The sequence below is a fragment of the Littorina saxatilis genome, linkage group LG16 (assembly GCF_037325665.1).
Source record: "Littorina saxatilis isolate snail1 linkage group LG16, US_GU_Lsax_2.0, whole genome shotgun sequence".
Taxonomy (NCBI): Eukaryota; Metazoa; Mollusca; class Gastropoda; order Littorinimorpha; family Littorinidae; genus Littorina; species Littorina saxatilis.
This window is the reverse complement of record NC_090260.1, coordinates 20,081,066-20,104,232: the sequence shown is the minus strand read 5'-3', so window position 1 is coordinate 20,104,232 and position 23,167 is coordinate 20,081,066. Positions and strand designations below refer to the sequence as shown.

The following is a 23,167-nucleotide window of genomic DNA, read 5'->3' as shown; positions in this document are numbered from 1 at the left end:
AACGTGTGCGTGTATGCGTGCATGCTTGTGGGCGTGAAACCGTGCGTGCGTTCGTACGTAGATGCGCCTCTCTTTGTTTTAACTTTCTGAGCATGTTTTTAATCCAAACATATCATATCTATATGTTTTTGGAATCAGGAACCAACAAGGAATAAGATGAAAGTGTTTTTAAATTGATTTGGACAATTTAATTTTGATAATAATTTTTATATATTTAATTTTCAGAGCTTGTTTTTAATCCGAATATAACATATTTATATGTTTTTGGAATCAGCAAATGATGGAGAATAAGATAAACGTAAATTTGGATCGTTTTATAAATTTTTATTTTTTTTTACAATTTTCCGATTTTTAATGACCAAAGTCATTAATTAATTTTTAAGCCACCAAGCTGAAATGCAATACCGAAGTCCGGGCTTCGTCGAAGATTACTTGACCAAAATTTCAACCAATTTGGTTGAAAAATGAGGGCGTGACAGTGCCGCCTCAACTTTCACGAAAAGCCGGATATGACGTCATCAAAGACATTTATCAAAAAAATGAAAAAAACGTTCGGGGATTTCATACCCAGGAATTCAAAACATAAACGAGTACTCACCTGAGTCGAAGTTTGTGTAGAATTCCACGATGTAGTTTACAGGAACGGAGGGATATGTGAGATGCGCACACCGCCGGAAACACGCCATTTTTCACAGCACAGGTCATCTGATATAACCATATCAGATGATCTGATTTTTCTTTAAGCAACCAAAAATGTTTCGGTTGTATTTACATTTGATAAATTAGCTTATTTCCTTTATTGGAGAGGGTGAAACTGAAGGGTGGGCACATATCCCTCCGTTCCTGTAAACTACATCGTGGAATTCTACACAAACTTCGACTCAGGTGAGTACTCGTTTATGTTTTGAATTCCACTTCTCGTAGTTTACCGAAACTACGTGATTTGTGAGATTTTAAAGTTGGTTGATTAAAGATTATATTTCAAACAAAGGAATAATCAAAGTCACACTAAAGTGAAATGTCAAACATTTATTCTCAAAGGACAACATGAGAATAGTGAACACCTGTCTTGGCTTTTACACCAAACATACATTGTTTGAAACAACCATGTATTACAAAAAATAAGTGATGCATTTATTCTCCATTCATTATGGGAATTGCAATTTCTTCATAACCAAAGAAACAATAAACACTACAACACATTTGAAAACAATGGATCAATTGTCCACAAAAACATTTGCTTTTCTTACATGGAGCCAGGGAGATAATTGTCTCTAGATCTCCATTTGTTAGCTCCCTTGTCTTGAATTTTTTAACTGTCCCAATGCAAATTATCAGAATGTAATCAAAGTTCGATTGCTCATACGACTTCCGGCCACCACAGCAGCCCCTCCAAAAAACCAAATTATCAGAATGTAATCAAACTTAGATTACTGAGCTGGAAGATTTTTATTTTCCAACTTTCGCATAATAGTTTAAGATAGTGTTTGATTTATCTTTACTTTCCAGTGGTTTGTTATAGAACTTTTTGAAAGTGGATACATTTGACCAGCCTGCCACTTTCAAAATATCTTGAACAGCAACACCCGACTTGAACATTGCTGAAGATGATGCGCCCCGAAAGCTGTGGGGTGCAAAATTTGTAATTCCTGCGCGTATGAGTACAGTTTTTAGCCACCTAGCTATGGTGTCTTTCGCCGCTGGTCCATGTGGCTGTTGGTAACACAAAAGTAACTGGTCAGTCTCATCACTCTCACATCTGAATTCTACAGTACTATTAATGTACTGTCGAAGACAAGTCACCACACACAAAGTTTTGTCTTCTGTATAAAACGGTAACTGCAAAGGTTTTGGATGAAAGCCAGGTCTAGACTGCTTCAACTTTTCAGTTATGTAAATTGTACATCCATCATCATGAAAACAAATATTTCTCAACCTGATCAAATGAATTGTCTGCACTCTGTGGGCAGTAATTAACAACAACAAGGAACACAATTTTAAAGTCAAATCCTTCAATGAAAGTTCAGAATTTTCACCCATGTTTCTGAAAAACTGCAAAACTTTGTCTACATCCCAAGTTTCATTGTATCTTGGTTGTGGTGTACGCAGTTCAAAGATTCCCTTTAGAAATCGAATTACTAAAGGGTGACATCCTACTGTTTTATTGTCTGGTAGAATAACCACTGCAGATAGTGCACTCCTTGCAGTGTTTATAGCACTGTATCCTAAGCCATCTTCATACAGCTTAGTCAAGAACTGTAACACCTCATCTATAGTCGGACGAAGGGGATCACACTGGCACTGCACACAAAACTTGCTCCATCTGCTGAGGTAGGAGGCATACTGCTGTCTGGTTGAAGGTCGCCACGATGCCCAGATAACTTGGAAAGTCTCACCTTGAACTCCTCTTGCTTCGAGGGATTTCCTGATAAGCAACAAGCCAGAAGTTGCAGAGTCCTGTGGAGCGGATGCACATCTTGCGTATGTGGTAGATGAATGGTAAGCTTTCCCTTTGGAAGAAGAACAGGCTCTTGTGTCAGCATTTTCAACATCTGGGGGTACCATACTGCCGTAGGCCACTTTGGAACGATCAAGATTCCTTCCGCTCTGTCGCGCTGCCATTTGTTGAGCACTTTCTGCAGCAAGCTGAAAGGCGGAAAGGCATATATTAACCATTTTGACCAATCTTGGGTAAAGGCATCAATGGCCAAGGCTTCTGGGTCTGGTATCCAGGACACGAATGGTTTCATCTGAAAATTTAATCGTGATGCAAATAGATCGATGTCTGGCTTCAGCAGACGATCTTTTAATTTGCAGAAAATATCATGATTCAATTTCCACTCAGTACGATCATTGAATTGTCTTGACAAAACGTCAGCTTCTGTATTCAGTATTCCTGGGATATGTGAAATTGATATCCAAATACCATTTTCCTTGCACCACATCCAAATTTGTTTTGCAACGTTATTGCAATCTGGAGAACGCGATCCTCCCATATTGGATATATAGGAGACTGCACATGTGTTGTCTGTCAAGACTTTTACATGTTTTCCTGTGATCATTTCTTTGAAACTTTTCAAAGCGTACAAAATTGCCATCATTTCTAGAACATTGATGTGCAAATTCATTTCTGTTTCGGACCATCGCCCTCCAGTCTTAATTTGACCACAAACAGCTCCCCAACCACCTGAACTTGCAGCATCCGTCTGGATTTCAACTTCAGGATTAGTTTTTTCAATGGGGAAAAAAGAGGAATCTAAATTTTCAATCCACCAGTCTAGTTCTTCTGTTGTCTTATCTGTCAAGCTTGTCAGCGATTCAAAATTTCCTGCAGAAAATTTTAACGATGTGGATTTCAGTCTGTCTAAACTCCTATAAAACAGTGGGCCCCACTGAACAGCTGGAAAGGTTGCTACCAACTGGCCTATAACTTGTGCCAGTTCTCTTATGGTCACCCTCTTCTTTCTTTTCAGTTCTGAACATGCGAGCACAACTTTTTGCTTTCTTTCCAGGGGTAAAGTAACTGTCATATCTTCAGAGTTTAAAAGAAACCCCAAGTACCTCAGTTTCTTGCAGGGTTTGAGAACTGATTTCTCTGTGTGGATAATAAATCCCAGTGAATCGAGTAATTTCACTGTCTTTGACACATTCTCTGCACACTCTTCAAAAGAATTACCTTGCAGATAACTATCATCAATAAAGGAAGTGGATAAATATCCCTGTGATCTGAGTGTGGCATAGACTGGTTTCATTAACTTTGTGAAATAACGAGGGCAGTTACTTAGTCCATTTGGGAAGCAGGTATACTGATAAAGTTTGTTTCTCCACATGAATTTGAGGTATTTCCTGCATTCTGCTTTTATTGGTACAGAGTAGTATGCATGTCTGAGATCCACTGAAGCCATGTAGCAGCCTCTTATCATCATTTGAGTTGCTGACGTAAGATTGTCCATCTTAAAGTGCTCATATTGTACTGAATCATTAAACTTTTTTAGATTCAAAATGAGACGGTAGGAGCCATCAGGTTTTGGGACCATGAAAACAGGGGAGATAATTTCATCTTCCTGATGCACCGATTTTTCAATAACTCCCAAGGATAACAGTTTTTCAATTTCCGAATCCATTTTTGTCCATAGATTTCCTTGTACTTGATTTTTCAAGTAAGAAAGATTTTCAGAATTTAAGTCAGAAAACTCATCTATTGGAATATCAGCACCGCACACCATGTCAAGAATAAATGGGTCTGATGTTATTTCTTCCCATTTTTGAACAAACTTTTTTAGTCTACCTGCTTCAAAAGGGCGGTTAGGTATTGTATCTTTACTTACAGATTTTGGCAGAGAAGGTAGTGGAGCTACTGCTGGCCTTGTTGCCACTCGGTTCGTCCGCTGCCGCGGTAGTTCATTCTGCCCCGTGCACGGTAAGGTCCTCTCCCTCTCATTCTGCCTCTTGGTGTCCAGGTTCTTCCTGCACCTCTTGGCCTCCAATTCCAATCGTTTTTTGCAAAGGGGTTTTGTGGAAAAAACTTTTGACCTTTTACTCCACTTGACTGACTGAGACCCAGGCCCATTCTAGCTGTTGTATCAATGTTTGCACATGCAGCTTTCAGGTCATTGCCAAACAACATATCTGTGATTGGAACTTCAGCAGAACCAAGTTTTTTGTACTTTTTGTTCAGTTGAGCATTTGAAATTTTTCCCCTTCTGTCGATTGACAGATCATGGTTTGTTTTCTGTACAAGTGCAATAGAATCTGCTACACCTTTCATGAGTCCCCGAATTTCGGGTGATTCACTTTTCAGTATGGTTTGCCATATGTTTGTGAGTGCATAGGTCGCTGTACACAGCGCTTTCTGATACTGCTGTAGTTTCAAATCTGCACCTCTTGTTGCACGGTCAAGTATTGACCATATCTCCGGATTGACCTTTGGAACAACAACCTTCAAGTTTTTAGGTCTGGCATACTTGTTCATTTTTTCTTTCATTTTTTCTTCTGAAATTTGACCTTTTGCCATGGTCTCATCAACCAGCTTCGCGATACCTTCCGGTATTTCTGGTGCAAGCTTTTCAGCATTGTCGAACTCTTGTTCTATTTCTGCCATTTCAGTGTCAGAATTACTAGTGCCACAAGTTTGACCACAAGTTTCACCTTCGTTCACTCTGATCATCGATTCTATTTGATCATCATAATCTTCGAACGAATCAGATTCGTCTCCAGATTCTTGTGACTCTGCTTTTCGCTTTTGTCTTTGTGTCATCTTCGAACCATGATCATCAGGCGATTCGCCTTCGGTCTGGCCTTGGCCCTGACCTAGCAGCGCTAGGATACGTTCGTTTTGTTTTTTCATGTTATTCCAATCACTGATTGGAATGGTCACTGCCTCTAACCGAGGTTTTTTCTGATTCTTTTTCTTCCCTTCTTTTTCATTTGACACATGTTTGTCCTTTTGACTTGAACAAGGCAAGTCTAACAATTGATCCACTTCATCCGCGTGGATTTGGATTTCAGGCACTGATTCAGTGCTGTCCATTGTTCGAACAAATTCTAAGCATTTGCGACAACAAATAAGGAAAATACACTTACCGCAGGTCAAAACAAATGGTTAACCGAAGGAATAAATCAGTCAAGTTAGGAAAAAAGGACCCTAAAAGGAAGGATTAACCTGATAAAGTAAGACCGGTTTTGGAGAAGCTGCTATGGCGGCCGGAAGTCGTACGGGAATGGCGTGTTTCCGGCGGTGTGCGCATCTCACAAATCACGTAGTTTCGGTAAACTACGAGAAGTGGAACTCTCATGTGAAATTTCATAAAGATCGGTCCAGTAGTTTACTCTGAATCGCTCTACACACACACACACACACACACACACACACACACACATACACACACACATACACCACGACCCTCGTTTCGATTCCCCCTCGATGTTAAAATATTTAGTCAAAACTTGACTAAATATAAAAACGACCGACCGACCCTATTTTTTTCGGCGATGTTACCGGAAACAGACATATTTTTCTTTTTGGCCTAAGATAAAGTACACGTATAAAACAGAATTTAAAAGAAAATGACTTTTCTGATCTTAACATTAATAAATACAGACTCGTCAAAAACTCTTTATTTGCTTCTCAGACGAAATAAAGGTTCATTTCTAAATGCACTTGTTATTTATCACCAGTGCTGGACTGATTGTGTAACCTCTGCGAACGCCAAGAAGAAGAAATGCACTTGTTTTACAAGAAAGACACAAACTATGTGCGTGAGTGTGTGTGTGTGTGTGTGTGTGTGTGTGTGTGTGTGTGTGTGTGAGGGGGGGTTGTTGAGTGTGTGTTCGCGCGCACTGGTATGTGTGTGTATTTGTGGGTGTGGGTGTGTGTTTGCACGCGTGCATGCCTGCGTATACTGCGTGCATGCGTGTCTGTGTGTTCGTTTTTATATTTAGTCAAGTTTTGACTAAATATTTTAACATCGAGGGGGAATCGAAACGAGGGTCGTGGTGTATGTGCGTGTGTGCGTGTGTGCGTGTGTGTGTGCGTGTGTGCGTGTGTGTGTGTGTGTAGAGCGATTCAGACTAAACTACTGGACCGATCTTTATGAAATTTGACATGAGAGTTCCTGGGTATGAAATCCCCGAACGTTTTTTTCATTTTTTTTGATAAATGTCTTTGATGACGTCATATCCGGCTTTTCGTGAAAGTTGAGGCGGCACTGTCACGCCCTCATTTTTCAACCAAATTGGTTGACATTTTGGTCAAGTAATCTTCGACGAAGCCCGGACTTCGGTATTGCATTTCAGCTTGGTGGCTTAAAAATTAATTAATGACTTTGGTCATTAAAAATCTGAAAATTGTAAAAAAAAATAAAAATTTATAAAACGATCCAAATTTACGTTTATCTTATTCTCCATCATTTGCTGATTCCAAAAACATATAAATATGTTATATTCGGATTAAAAACAAGCTCTGAAAATTAAATATATAAAAATTATTATCAAAATTAAATTGTCCAAATCAATTTAAAAACACTTTCATCTTACTCCTTGTCGGTTCCTGATTCCAAAAACATATAGATATGATATGTTTGGATTAAAAACACGCTCAGAAAGTTAAAACAAAGAGAGGTACAGAAAAGCGTGCTATCCTTCTTAGCGCAACTACTACCCCGCTCTTCTTGTCAATTTCACTGCCTTTGCCATGAGCGGTGGACTGACGATGCTACGAGTATACGGTCTTGCTGAAAAAATGGCATTGCGTTCAGTTTTATTCTGTGAGTTCGACAGCTACTTGACTAAATGTTGTATTTTCGCCTTACGCGACTTGTTATATTTAGTCAAGTTTTGACTAAATATTTTAACATCGAGGGAGAATCGAAACGAGGGTCGTGGTGTATGTGCGTGTGTGCGTGTGTGTGTGTGTGTGTAGAGCGATTCAGACTAAACTACTGGACCGATCTTTATGAAATTTGACATGAGAGTTCCTGGGTATGAAATCCCCGAACGTTTTTTTTCATTTTTTTGGATAAATGTCTTTGATGACGTCATATCCGGCTTTTCGTGAAAGTTGAGGCGGCACTGTCACGCCCTCATTTTTCAACCAAATTGGTTGAAATTTTGGTCAAGTAATCTTCGACGAAGCCCGGGATTCGGTATTGCATTTCAGCTTGGTGGCTTAAAAATTAATTAATGACTTTGGTCATTAAAAATCGGAAAATTGTAAAAAAAAATAAAAATTTATAAAACGATCCAAATTTACGTTTATCTTATTCTCCATCATTTGCTGATTCCAAAAACGTATAAATATGTTATATTCGGATTAAAAACAAGCTCTGAAAATTAAATATATAAAAATTATTATCAAAATTAAATTGTCCAAATCAATTAAAAAAACACGTTCATCTTATTCCTTGTCGGTTCCTGATTCCAAAAACATATAGATATGATATGTTTGGATTAAAAACACGCTCAGAAAGTTAAAACAAAGAGAGGTACAGAAAAGCTACGAGTATACGGTCTTGCTGAAAAATGGCATTGCGTTCACTTTCATTCTGTGAGTTCGACAGCTACTTGACTAAATATTGTATTTTCGCCTTACGCGACTTGTTTACATTTAGTCTACCTAAGTTTTGACTAAATGTTTTAACATAGAGGGGGAATCGAAACGAGGGTCGTGGTGTATGTGTGTGTGTGCGTGCGTGCGTGCGTGCGTGTGTCTTGTGTAGAGCGATTCAGACCAAACTACTGGACCGATCTTTATGACATTTTACATGAGAGTTCCTGGGATTGATATCCCCGAACGTTTTTTTCGTTTTTTTGATAAATGTCTTTGATGACGTCATATCCGGTTTTTCGTGAAAGTTGAGGCGGCACTGTCACGCTCTCATTTTTCAACCAATCTATTGGTTGAAATTTTCGTCAAGTAGTCTTTGACAAAGCCCGTACTTCGGTATTGCATTTCAGCTTGGTGGCTTAAAAATTAATTAATGACTTTGGTCATTAAAAATCGGAAAATTGTAAAAAAATATTTTTTTTATAAAACGATTCAAATTTACGATCATCTTATTCTCCATCATTTTCTGATTCCAAAAACATATAAATATGTTATATTTAGATTCGTTGATGACACAACCATTTGTCGAGGATAGCGTAGGCACCCGGTCTGCTCCCCGCCTAAAAAAGGCCAGTGCCGTTCCGTCTTCGAGGGACTGCGTGGGTTTCATTTCGGAGTTTTCCTTAGAACTCCTAGACGAGTTTCCTTCCATGGATGATGAGCCTCCTCTACCCTCGTTTTGAATTCAGAGTGGTCTTCTCTTAGGATAGCTGCCTGCCAGGGTTGACGAGCCTATCCTGCCCGGCTATTTGACCCATAGCTGGAGGTTGGTTCGTGGGCACCTGGGCGTTTCCACACACCGGTGGGCCCGCATGCCGCCAACCTCCTCCGAGTCCTTGTAGTCTAGCCTGGGGCCTTGCGGTACCCAGTTTACGCCTGTCGCCGTGATGGAGGCACTACATAGGGCTTGTTGTGGAGAGGTTATTGTACTGGCAGGAGAGACTGACGCATTCTGCTCTCTTTTCGCATTGTCCTAAAAAGGACAGACGGTGCTAGCCAGCGGTGAGGGCTGAAAGCGAGAAGTGACAAGCACAAGACACTTCGCCAACACACTAGACACGTCACACAACCGTTTGGCAGGCGTTATATTTAGATTAAAAACAAGCTCTGAAAATTAAAAATATAAAAATTATTATCAAAATTAAATTGTCGAAATCAATTTAAAAACACTTTCATCTTATTCCTTGTCTGTTCCTGATTCCAAAAACATATAGATATGATATGTTTGGATTAAAAACACGCTCAGGAAGTTAAAACGAAGAGAGGTACAGAAAAGCGTGCTAACTTTCTCAGCGCAACTACTAAACCGCTCTTCTTGTCAATTTCACTGCCTTTGCCATGAGCGGTGGACTGACGATGCTACGAGTATACGGTCTTGCTGAAAAATTGCATTGCTTTCCGTTTCATTCTGTGAGTTCGACAGCTACTTGACTAAATGTTGTATTTTCGCCTTACGCGACTTGTTCTTGGTTATTACAAATACTACACGACGAAATTGTAAAGGTTTGTTTTCTTCCCAAGGGGCAACAAAGACATATTTGATTTGACTTCCATTCAAGGACGTCAGCGTATCATTTGGAATTCGGTCCTTAGATATCTATGTGTATTAATTTAAATTTCGTTATTTCCTGGATTATTGTATTATCTTATTTTTAGTCAGAAAACCTGCTTAAATAATTTAAACATTGAACTACTGCAACATGCAGGACAAACATTTGATAATTAAAAAAATACGATTTTGATCGTTTCAAATTATGCATAGGCAAGGAACCTAACAGTTTTACAAAAACTCAGCGCAGCTCAACTCTCTCTCTCTCTCTCTCTCTCTCTCTCTCTCTCTCTCTCTCTCTCTCTCTCTCTCTCTCTCTCTCTCTCTCTCTCTCTCTCTCTTTCAACCTTTAAACATCCTTCCTCTTAAGTCAAGATTAATGTACAACAAAGGCGTTATGATGCATAAACTCATTATTGGAAGAGCGCCAGAACCTCATTCTACTCACTTCACTTCACACAATTTGAGATACCCCACAAACATGTTTGCTCCTCTGCCTCGTTTTGATCTTTTCAAATCTAGCCTGTTATTTTCGGGAAATAATCTTTGGAATTCAATTCCAAGCGTTCTCAGACATTCCGTCAATGCCAAGACTTTTAAAGACAGATATTTTTCATTCCTTAGTCGTGTTACATTGCGTTCTCACTTAGTCTAAACATGTTACTATTTCTGATGCCTTGTCTGATTATACCTTTCACACGTTTCCGTAGATAAACGTACTTCATTGATTTTATGGCATGTCTTATGTAAATATACTAAATGGTTATTACTCTCTCACACACACACACACACATACACACACACACACACACACACACACACACACACACACACGCGCGCGCGCGCGCGCGCACACATACACATACTCTTTTGTTAAACTACAGAACCAGTCTCCGAGCAAAACACAGAAACAGCAAGTACGTCAAGTAAGTATAGTTGACCACAAGCTGAATCGTAATCAGATTTTTAGTATTCGTTCACTGATTCTGCAGTCTAAAGAAAGCAAATTATACGTTTTATGGCAGTCTTTTTCCTATTGTTATGAAATAAGATTCCAACCAACAGCTGTTCCCAGAGCCTTTTAATATCATTGCAAACATTTAGATTCTTTATTGTCCGCGAGGCGAATCTTCAATGCTTTTTCCCGATAAACCCGTCATCTTGCGGAATTATGCATCGGCATTTGGATTTATGAAATGCGCGCAGTGCTGATATAATTCTAAGGAGCTTCCCCAAATCGCAATAAAATTCGATATTCGCTGAATTTGTTCCGGGGAATTTCCGACTTTGGGTGACCGAGATACCAAGAGAATGAGGGCCCAGAATGAACGGGATTTGAAGAAGCACTTTTCTCTTGCACAGATTGCAAGACGAGGTTTGTGAATGGAGTCTTTAGCTTTCTTTGAGTGAAGAAGACGATTGTGTCCGAGTGATAACAAACACTCTGTAACGAGAGCCTTTCTTGCCAAATTGTGTGCAAAATACGTGAAGTTTTCAGCTAACTTCGGACAAATGTCGAGGCTTTTATTCAAATGTGAACAGAACGATCGTTCTGCATATTTATGAAAACATTTGTTGGGTTTATGTTTAGGGAAGACTAGTTGAGACTGCCAGTTATATAATTTAAAACAATTGGGTCGTTGTCATTGTTGGTGTTGTTATTATTGTTGCTGTTTTTGTCTGTATTTGCTGTGTGATTTTGGTGTTGATGCTCGTAATTGTGAATATAGTTGTCTCTTTAAAGATGTGACTTGTTCGTAAAAACTCTCAAAGACAACAAAAGACAAAAAGATGGACACTGTTTTGTTTTATTTTCGTTTTTCCCACTCTGCGTGCAAAATTAATTCCGTGACATTGTGATTTAAAAAAAAACACACCACACAATAATATACTAGAAATTATTTCTGAAAAGAGCAAGCTTCAACAATTAAAGACATTCATGTTCATCTTAAACTTAAAACTGACGGGCGCAGTGGCGTGGTGGTAAGACGTCGGCCTCCTAATCGGAAGGTCGTGAGTTCGAATCCCGGTCGCTGCCGCCTGGTGGGTTAAGAGTGGAGATTTTTCCGATCTCCCAGGTCAACTTATGTGCAGACCTGCTAGTGACTTAACCCCCTTCGTGTGTACACGCAAGCACAAGACCAGGTGCCCACGGAAAAGATCATGTAATCCATGTCAGAGTTCGGTGGGTTATAGAAACACGAAAATACCCAGCATGAGAGATGTTCAACGCGCGGGCTACCTCACCTGCCTTGACCTCTTACCAATTCATTGTAAAGCGCTTAGAGAACGTCAAGCGCTCTATAAATCTCCAATAATTATTATTATTATATTATTATTATTAAAACCGCATTTTAGACGTCGTTAGTAAGTATGATACATGTACCAGGCAAATTAAAAAACAGTTGTTCACGTGTGTATCTGGGTTTCGAAGTCATAAGTCTTTGAAATCAAGTTATGCTACCCCTTCTGCTGGTGTCCCTCAGGGTTCTGTCTTAGGACCTCTTTTATTTCTCATTTATATTAACGATATTGGTGTTGGTCTTGAATCAGTGTTGAAACTCTTTGCAGACGATACGAGTATGTACTTAAGTTTAGATAACGATGATGTACGAGCAGAGATTTTGAATTCTGATTTGGATAAAATTCGCACATGGGCTTCTAAATGGAAAGTCACTTTTAATTGTCAAAAGACAGAATTGTTGGACATTTGTAGGCAACAAAATGTTTTACTTCCACCATTGTATTTCGAAGATGCACACTTAGTTGATGTTGAAAATCACAAGCACCTTGGCGTCATTCTACAAGGTAATTGTAAATGGGATTCCCACATAAAAAGTCTAATTGCTAAATGTAGAAAGTCAATTGCGTGTTTTGGTTTATTCAAGCATCGTTTAAACAGAAAATCACTTGAAGTTATATATAAATCCTTTATGTTACCATTGTTTGATTATGCGGACGTTATCTGGGATAACTGTACACAGTGTTTGGCAGACGAGTTGGAGACATTGCATCTCGATGCAATCCGAATCATTGTAGGTGCAGTACGTGGCACAAGCCACCAAAAACTGTATAACGAATCGGGTTTTGTGCCCCTGAAAGAAAGGCGACGTCGTCATAAACTTTTGCTGTATTATAAAATTGTAAATCGTTTAACCCCAGAATATTTATATTCCAAACTGCCGGTCCTGGTTTCCGATGTAAATCCTTACCACAGACGACGCCCTCTTGAACGTAAGTTTCCATTGTGCAGAAGTGAGTTATATAAATCTTCATTTTTTTCCTTCAACGACAGCTTTGTGGAATAATCTTCCAGAAAATATACAACAAACGCAGTCAGTTGGTGAATTTAAAAGGTATTTGACCGATGGAGATGTTGTTGTTCCACCGTATTATTATCTAGGCAACCGCCAGGGACAGGTACTTCACAGCAGGTTGAGATTAAACATGAGCGATTTGCAACAAGACTTAGTTAACCGACACCTCTCTGATAATTTAGAATGTACGTGTGGAGCATGCCCGGAAGATTCTGAACATTTCTTATTACACTGTCCAAAATTTAAAGAACATAGAACCATTTTATTCAATAGTCTGCCAACACACGTTCTGGACTGCAAAACACTCTTGTTTGGAAATACTGATTTAAATATATCTTTGAACACGAAAATATTCTCTGTTGTACAAGACTATGTTATGTTAACTAATCGCTTCGGCTGATATTATATTAACTGTGCAATTGATGTAGCCAGGCATTCTCTCCCTCCCTCTCTCTCTCTCCCTCTCCCTCTCTCTCTCTCTCTCTCTCTCTCTCTCTCTCTCTCTCTCTCTCTCTCTCTCTCTCTCTCTTACCCTATTTGTATAAAATATAATTAAAGATTATCAAGATAAGTGTTGAAGCTATCACTTGTTCGCCATGTTTTGCTATCTGAATGTGTATTGATTATAAGTTCAAGAACGTGTCCATAAGCAATCTGCTTGTTAACGTTCTCAATGTTGTTATTGTTTGAAACGTGTGTATGTGAATTTGAATAAACACGCTTAAACCAAGTCTTTGAAATCATGTATGTGGAAACAATCGTCAATGCAGAGGGGATAGGGGGTAGGGGGGGGGGGGGCAGATTCTACTTTGTTTTTCTCGGGATATTACAATAATAAATCTGATCGTTTGAACAGTAATATAATCTAGACTGTGGTTGGACTGTTAATTGCATAGACAACAACTAAAAGGAAAGTCAGAAGAATCAGACGAATAGGAACAATTTCTTATATATAACCTGAAGATAAAGTGTTCTTGAAAATACTTAGGATTGATTTTACCACATGGTTTAACCCATTCAGTTTATGCCCTGCTGATGCTTGCTTCTTCTTATTATTATTATTTTTTATTTTTTTACTGCTGATTTATTCTTTTTTTCAGCACCCCCGACAGATGACTAAAACATACCCATCATTTTCTTTTGCATGTATCTAGTTATTTTTCTCAAAGGATTAATGCAAAATATTTGTGACAGTTTAGGTTCTGAACATGAAAAGAAAATCCAACACAGGTGAACTGGTAATGTTCCCAATGACTGTTTAGTCAAGGTATGTAAAATAAAAGACATAAGAGCATTACGTGAAATACAATAGAAAACATTGTTTTGTATTGTATTTTATCAAATGCTCCATTTATGGGACTGGGTGGCCGAGTGGTAACGCACTTGCGCTCGGAATCGAGAGGTTGCGTGTTCGACCCTGGGTCAGGCCGCTATTTTCTCCCCCCTTTCCTAACCTAGATGGTGGGTTCAAGTGCTAGTCTTTCGGATGAGACGAAAAACCGAGGTCCCTTCGTGTACACTATATTGGGGTGTGCACGTTAAAGATCCCACGATTGACAAAAGGGTCTTTACTGGCAAAATTGTATAGGCATAGATAAAAATGTCCATCAAATACCCGTGTGACTTGGAATAAAGGCCGCAAAAGGTGAATGCTCGCCTAACAGGCTTGAGGCTTGCTGGTCGATGTGAATGCGTTATATATTGTGTGTAAAAAATGTTTGTTTGTCTGCCTGTCTGTAAAAAAATTCCATTTCACACGGCAGAAATTAATATGTAAAGCGCGGAGAGCACAGTTAACTGTGGTTCGCGCTATATAAGCTCACCATAATAATAATAATTAAATAATTAACCAGCTAACGTCCCATTCATTTAACCAATGTTGTTTTATGAGTCTTGAAACGGAGGAAAACGACACGTCATACTTACACGTACTAATTTAACATCTACAAAGGAAAGAGTATAGAAAAACACTGTCGATGCAAATTCAAAATATGGGATCCAATAGCCTCTCTGCTCTGGCTTCAACATTAGGCCTAAAAAAAAATAGGTGTGGTTACGGTAACCCGACCTACCCTATTTTTAGGGGCCGATCCTATAACTTTTTATTACATTTGTCAAAACAAAACAAAAAAACAAAAAACAAAAACCGAGTGCAAAAAACGCAATGAAAGCGAAAGCGCCCGTGTCGCACACTTATTTCCCTGTCAAGTAGGTTTAATTTGTACTCATTAGAAAAAAAAGTTAAAAAAAAAAAAGTGATTGCCTACCTACCTACCCTATTTTTTTTGGCTATGTTACCGTAACCACACCTATTTTTTTTTTGGCCTTACCATCAAATGCGGATCCTGTCACAGGAACCCACGCCAGAGACATATACTGTTAGAGTCACTGTGAATAATCCATCCTTAACAATTCAGCACACCTAATATCAAAATGTCAAAAAGTAATTTCTGAGTCATTCTTACAGTCCTCGTTTTTTGTGTACGTCCTGCGTGAATTTGTTTGGTGGATGTTTTGCGACTTGTTTGTTTTGTTTTTGTTTTAGTTTTTTCGCACGAGCAGGATATTACGTGTATGGCCGTTTTTACCCCGCCATTTAGGCAGCCATACGCTGCTTTCGGGGGATGCGTGCTTGATATTTTCGTGTTTCTATAAGCCACCGAATTTTGACACGAATTACAGGATTTCTTTCTGTGCGCATTTGAGCTTGTGCTTGCGTGTACACACGAAGGATAAATACATTATGATTAATGTCAGTCAACTTAAAATAAATCTTAAAATAGAGTATGGAAAGTCTTCCTTAAAATCTAAGCGTTAAGGGGGGGGGGGGGATAAGGCACTAGATCGGACAAATCTACACCCTTAACCGACCAGGCGCAGCCAAGATTCAAACACTCAACCTTTCGCTTGGGAGGCAAGCGTCTTTTTATTTTATTTGGTGTTTAACGTCGTTTTCAACCACGGAGGTTATATTGCGACGGGGAAAGGGGGGGGGGGGATGGGATAGAGCCACTTGTTAATTGTTTCTTGTTCACAAAAGCACTAATCAAAAAATTGCTCCAGGGGCTTGCAACAAAGTACAATATATTATTACCTTACTGGGAGAATGCCAGTTTCCAGTACAAAGGACTTAACATTTCTTACATACTGCTTGACTAAAATCTTTACATACATTGACTATATTCTATACAAGAAACACTTAACAAGGGTAAAAGGAGAAACAGAATCCGTTAGTCGCCTCTTACGACATGCTGGGGAGCATCGGGTAAATTCTTCCCCCTAACCCGCGGGGGTGGCAAGCGTCTTATCCACAAGACTCCGGGAACAGACTACTTCCAATTCAGTAGGGGGCGACTATCCTCAACCCGGCGGGTCGGCCCCAGGTGGCGGATAGGGGAACGGCCCCCAGATATGGGGGCCAGCCCCCAGATATGGGGGCCAGCACTTTTCCCTCATGTGGCTGCAATCCCACACAGGAATCCGGGGAAATGAAATGGCGGACAGAGCAGCAAAAGCAGCGGCTATGTCAACCATGCCAGTGACAGACATTCGGCTCTCCTGCCAGGAAGCCAAACTGCTGCTAGCCAAGCTAAAAAGAGAGGAAAGAGAGCAGACACTGTCACAAACATGTGAAGAGAGAGGATGGATACACCTCCCCTACAATAGGAAAGGGCACCACCTCCCACTCCCCCCGAGACCCATGAGCCTGTTGCGTCGCTTGCGCACGGTCAGCAGCCGCATCTACTGGGACAAGGTAGTCTGTCAGTGTGGCAAGACTGGACACCTCACACACGTGTTTGAAGGTTGTGACACTCTCAAGGAAGAGATGTCTAGTCTCATCCGCTACAGAAGGGAGAATGCTCTCAGTCTGGGAGACTTTCTCCGCCCACACCCATCACTCGGAGAGAAACCGATGATGGTCTTGGTCACCAATTTGTTCACCTCAACTGTTGCGAGCTGGTTCTAGTGTGCTTGCAGCAGACCCAGCACAGCACAGATCCACTTCTGGAATCTGGTCCCAAGACACACATTTTGTAGTCCTGGCATCCTGAAAGGCAGAGGCCCCAACCTACAGGTTTGCTACCATACCAAAAACGCCTCCAGACACGGGAACTTGGGAGCAGAGGCAACAGCTCCGCTTGAACCTCAGAAACCAAATGTGCCTCCAGACACACAGATCCCTTAGACGGCCGAGGCTGTGGCCTCTAAGGTTCTCTTGTACCAAACCGCCTCCTGACTCTGCATCAGATTGCTTGCGCTGGCATCTGCTTACATTAAGTCACCACCGAGTGGTAGACACAGACGACATTTGGTAGCACTGACTGCCAGCTTCACGGTAATGCGTACCCATAGCGCGGCTCTGCATGGGTGGGAATGTTCTGAGCAAAACACTATGTGTTACTCCATACCCCCCGCCCTCCATGGAACTTCTTGTCCCCAACAAATTGCCCAGTCGGTAGAGGCGCTGGCTTTAAAACCGGTTGTTACTATCCGCGTGGGTTCAACCCCCAAGTTCGGCGCGGGATGTGTGTCCCAGAGTTAACTTTGTGCAGACTCTCCTCGGTGTCCGAACACCCCCGTGTGCACGCATGCGCACGATAAAGATCCCAGGGTCACAGCGAAAGCCTCAGGCCTTGGAAACACGAATACATGCATGCAAAAATATGAAGCCCGGGTGTCCGTTCGGCCAACAGCCAAAAAAGTAACCATTTCAGCACTGACCCAAGACGACCCAACCCGGTCCCTAGCCCATTTCAGGTCTCCTCTAGCAGCCGGCAACCAGCTGTCTACATCCCTCCCCCCCCCCCCCCCCCCCCCCCCCGCATTTTTATTTTTTATTTTCATACAAAGCCGGGTTTTCCCGTGTAACATGCCCCTAATGGCTTCGCTGTGAGGGCGTAAAACTTTCATTTTCTCATGGGGGCCAGCTGCGAATATAGAATAAGCAGTCCCGGACCAACTAGCGGTGTCTCTACCAGGACGGGGTGGGTTGGCAGATGGCACTGACTACCCTATAAATGCCCTACGTGTCCGATGACGGTTACACCATGCGAGTAGTAAGAGCCGCATTAAAAGCTCTAGCCCCGGAGTGGGACCCCCGGTAAGAAATCCCCCATGTGTTCCCAGGGTTAGGTTTTTGAGCCAGGAACTGAGGGCGGGGTAACCCTGAAAGAAACCTAAGGGCTGAAGTCGGGGGATCTGGGCCAACAGGCGCACCTTAACCAACCACAGATCCACGCAAAAACGCAAAAAAAAAATTCAAAAAAGAAGAAGATCCACTAGACTATTGCGCCCATCAGTGAGGCTGATGGGGTCTATGTCGACCAAAAGAGTGGGATTCCCTGTAGGTGGAGTTCCTGTAGTGGGATTCCCTGTATGCAGGGAATCCCACAGGTTAGAGTTTTTCAATAAAACTTGCAAACCATACTCGAATTTCTAAGAATTATCACTAAAGATCGAAAAACATCAAATTCTACCGATGTCGCTAAGCATCACGTGACTTTCAGCGATATCAGCGAAACACTACTGGAACTAAACCCTGTGGGATTCCCTGTGTACAGGAAATCCCCCTACAGGAACTCCACCTACAGGGAATCCCACTCTTTTGGTCGACATAGACCCCATCAGCGTGAGTGAGACTGTTGATGATTTGCCGGGTACGTGTTCCGGGATGGTCTTATCCTATGTAAAAGCCTGGCCCGATCTGAGCGTTTACACGGGAAGGATTGTTCCTTTACAGTTAGACTAACCATGGGGACAGTATATATTATTCCTGTATGTTATACATAAATGTTATACTATGAATAATGTTAATATTATGCTTCACGAGCAGGAGATACATTTTAAACAAATGTCCACAGTTTATGTGGCAACACGTACTTATTATGTGTGTGTGTGTGTGTGTGTGTATGTGTGTGCGTGCGTGCGCGTGTGTGTGACCCCCCGCGGGTTAGGGGGAAGAATTTACCCGATGCTCCCCAGCATGTCGTAAGAGGCGACTAACGGATTCTGTTTCTCCTTTTACCCTTGTTAAGTGTTTCTTGTATAGAATATAGTCAATGTTTGTAAAGATTTTAGTCAAGCAGTATGTAAGAAATGTTAAGTTCTTTGTACTGGAAACTTGCATTCTCCCAGTAAGGTCATATATTGTACTACGTTGCAAGCCCCTGGAGCAATTTTTTGATTAGTGCTTTTGTGAACAAGAAACAATTAACAAGTGGCTCTATCCCATCTCCCCCCCTTTGCCCGTCGCGATATAACCTTGAACGGTTGAAAACGACGTTAAACACCAAATAAAGAAAAGTGTGTGTGTGTATGATGACCTATCAGTTCTGCTTCTCTTGGATAACTCAGCTGCGTTCGATACGATCGATCACTCTGTTCTGCTCTCTCGTCTCGAATCTGTTTTTGGCATTCACTCTACCGCTCTTCACTGGTTTAGTTCATATCTACAGGGCCGTAGTCAGTATGTGTCTGTCAATAATCTCTCATCTCCTCCATCTCCTCTCTGTTTCGGCGTTCCCCAGGGATCAGTTCTAGGCCCAGTTTTATTTGTACTATACACCACTCCTCTCTCTGCCGTCATCAAGCAACACGCAGTCAATCACTACCTCTTTGCAGACGACACACAACTCCAACAAGCATGCAAGCCTACAGAAATCCAAGCGGTGACGCACACTCTCCAAAACTGCACTTCAGATATTAAATCATGGATGACAAACAATATGCTCAAGTTAAATGATGACAAGACTGAATTTCTTCTTTTCTCTGGAGCTTCCTCTTCGACCACTTTCCTTCCAGCCTCCATCACAGTAGGTTCTAGTGACATTTCTCCCTCTGATAGTGCTAGGAATCTTGGGTTCATCATGGACTCCCACCTCTCAATGAAACAACACATCAAAAAAGTCTGTCAGACATGTTACTTTGAGATCAGAAGAATAGGTTCCATAAGAAAATTTCTCACTGTTGATGCCACTAAAACTCTCGTTACATCCTGCATTCTGTCCAGATTAGATTACTGCAACTCCCTTCTCATAGGCTGCCCTGACTCCACTCTCCAACCCTTGCAAAAAGTACAACACTCTGCTGCACGTCTCATTTTCAGAGCACAGCATCGACAACCCTGCACTCCTCTCATGAAAGAACTTCACTGGCTTCCTGTATCTGAACGTATTAGGTATAAAGCTGCCTGCTTCTGCTACAATATCATCTCTGAATCGGCACCTGCCTATCTTTCTGAACTGGTCTCTCTCTACACTCCCTCTCGCACCCTTCGTTCTTCTGATGATGCTCGACTTCTCTGTCAAGGTCGCTTTAAACGCAAGGCTCATGGCTTCCGCACGTTTTCGTATTATGGACCTCAGTTATGGAATTCACTCCCCTTTCAATTACGTCACTCTCCATCCATTTCATCTTTTAAGTCCAATTTGAAAACTCACTTGTTCCAACAACACTACGGATAGTTCCTTAGTATAGAGTCTGGGGATGTGAGATGTGCATGATGTGTTGTTTGAATCTGACAGTGATTGTATGAATTTTGTATACATGTATTGTTGTCACGCGCTTTGAACTTCTGATAAGGCGCTTTATAAATGCCCGTTATTATTATTATTATTATTATTATTATGTGTGTGTATGTGTCTAGTGTGTGTGTCACTGTGTGTGTGTGTGTGTGTCACGGTGTGTGTGTGTGTGTGTGTGTGTGTGTGTGTGTGTATGTATGTGTAAAAGTGTGTGTGTTGTTTGTGTGTGTGTGTTTGTGTGTCACGGTGTGGGTGTGTGTGTGTGTGTGTGTGTGTGTGTCACGGTGTGTGTGTGTTTTCTTCCGGAGAAAAGTTGCCATATCAAGCTTTGTTCTAAAAAGCTGAGACTTAACAGTTACATTCTAAACCAAATTCTATACTATACAATCCTCGAACTTTTGGGAACAGATTATAAGCAGGAAAGTCAGGTAACGACTATTACCCCCCGAACACGACGACAAAAACGTGCAGCAATGAACTTTTCACCACCCCCCAAAACGCGTTAGCGTGAAAGTGGGACGCCCTATAGCGGTGACCTAAAAACAGAATTGAAAACAAGCCTAGAAACACAGGCACCGGAATTCAAAGTGGCTTTTTGTGTGCGCGTGAACACAATATCATTGGACAGAAATTGTATTAGGAAAACGAATGGTGAATGCTATCAATTAAATGAATACGTGACGTGATATAGGTACATGAATGAATGAATGAATGAATGGTGCAGGTTTTCATCGTGTCACGTCGAAGGCTATACAATTAATGAATAAATAATATAAGGACATGAATGAATGAATGAATGAATGAAGGAATGGTACAGGTTTTCAAGTTCGTGCCTTTGAACTATTTGCGACCTTGACCCAACAAGCCGTTGAGCTGCAATTCTTCTTTGTACACAGCTCTACATTTGATGGTTTCTTAATTGTGGTCTTCAATACTATGAATATAAATGTTGTGAATATGTACAATAAAACATCGTTTTGCCAACCGGCATAACGGGCAGTAAGTAAGTATACTGTAACTGAGTTGCCTCAAAGAAATGTAGTCATACAAAAAATTCAAACCTACCGCAGCAAGCACTGAGGTTAATGTTGGGTCGAAATATCTGTGAATGTATTGGTTTTGTCAATAACAAACGTTCCAACCACCTACCTTTCTTGTTTTTTGATTCTGAATATTGGAACGTTGGCAGTCTCTTTGTTTTTGGATTTATAACACAGAGTTAACAAAGACATTGCCCGTTGGAGAATACGGCGTCTGGAAAGACTACCCAACACAACATTTAAGATTTAAATAATTGGACGCTTAAACATTAATTTTAAGGCATTCCTCGTGTGTGGTGTCATCATCTCAAACCCCGAATCGAACTCTGCAGCTCTTGGAGCGATTTAGAATCTGTATACTCTAGCAAAAGCGGGCAAAATACATCGCTCAAATGTGAAAAGCATAAGATGAAAACGAAAATAAAGACAGTGCTCGGTGAAATGACAGTATCCAAAGATTACCCGGTCGAACATAACGTCTTAGAATAAACAAATTAATTCAGCATCCAGAGACTTATTTTCAAGTATTTCTGGTGTGTAAAATAATTGAGCCAACAGAGACTTATTTTCAAGTATTTCTGGTGTGTAAAATAATTGAGCCAACAGAGACTTATTTTCAAGTATTTCTGGTGTGTAAAATAATTGAGCCAACAGTTTTCAAGTATTTCTGGTGTGTAAAATAATCAGCATCCCGGCAGAGACTTCTTTTAGAGTATTTCTGTGTAAAATAATTGAGCATCCCGGCAGAGGTGACTTCTTTTAGAGCCTATTTCTGGTGTGTAAAATAATTGAGCATCCCGGCAGAGACATCTTTTAGAGTATTTCTGTGTAAAATAATTGAGCATCCCGGCAGAGGTGACTTCTTTTAGAGCCTATTTCTGGTGTGTAAAATAATTGAGCATCCCGGCAGAGACTTCTTTTAGAGTATTTTTGGTGTGTATTGACATAATTACAAACACCTAACCAAACGGTGTCACTACATCGGCGAGTTGAGACCGCTTTAGGGCACACGTATTCCTCATGCGTTGTAACATAATTCCAGACCCCAAAACAAATTGCGTCGCTAATAGAATGCAGCAATTTGAGGCCGCTTTTTTGCCAAAGAGCCTCCATTTTAAAAAGCGAACACATTCTTAGAAAGACTTTTCCGTTTATTGCAACATGATACCTTCGCCGGCATGGAATGCTACGAGGCAAAAATTTATTTGGCCTTCTTCATGTGTGTGTGTGTGTGTGTGTGTGTGTGTGTGTGTGTGTGTGTGGTGTGCGTGCGTGTGTGTGTGTGTGTATGTTTGTGTGTGAATGTATGTGTGTGTGTGTGTGTGTGTGTGTGTGTGTGTGTGCGTGCGTGTGTGTGCATGTGTGTGTGTGTGTGTGCCAGTGTGTGTGTGTATATAACATGCGTTGTTTTTGCTATTGCGGATCGTTTTCTTTCTTTCTTATTTTTTCAACTGTAAAAAACAGCCATTACATACGAAAATATGAGCACGCAAACGTTGACCTCTCGTAGTATATAGACCAAAAAGGAACAACAGATAGAGATAAAATTAGGCCATATCAGTTACGTTCTAATTCTAACAAGGAAGCGATTGTTTGCAATACAAACTGCTTGAACCGAAAAGCATATCACACAG

General features: G+C 40.8%; 1 protein-coding gene and 1 long non-coding RNA gene across 2 annotated transcripts in view; both read right to left on the bottom strand.

Annotated features, from left to right (window-relative positions):
• Positions 1 to 23,167, bottom strand: part of LOC138951510 (lysM and putative peptidoglycan-binding domain-containing protein 1-like) — a 333,283-nt gene that overhangs the window by 23,069 nt on the left and 287,047 nt on the right. The window lies entirely within an intron of this gene.
• Positions 1,015 to 4,497, bottom strand: LOC138950581 (uncharacterized). Its single transcript, XR_011450740.1, has 2 exons — positions 4,329 to 4,497; positions 1,015 to 2,646 (listed from the first exon to the last, which is right to left on the bottom strand). It is a non-coding gene; the product is annotated as an uncharacterized lncRNA (long non-coding RNA).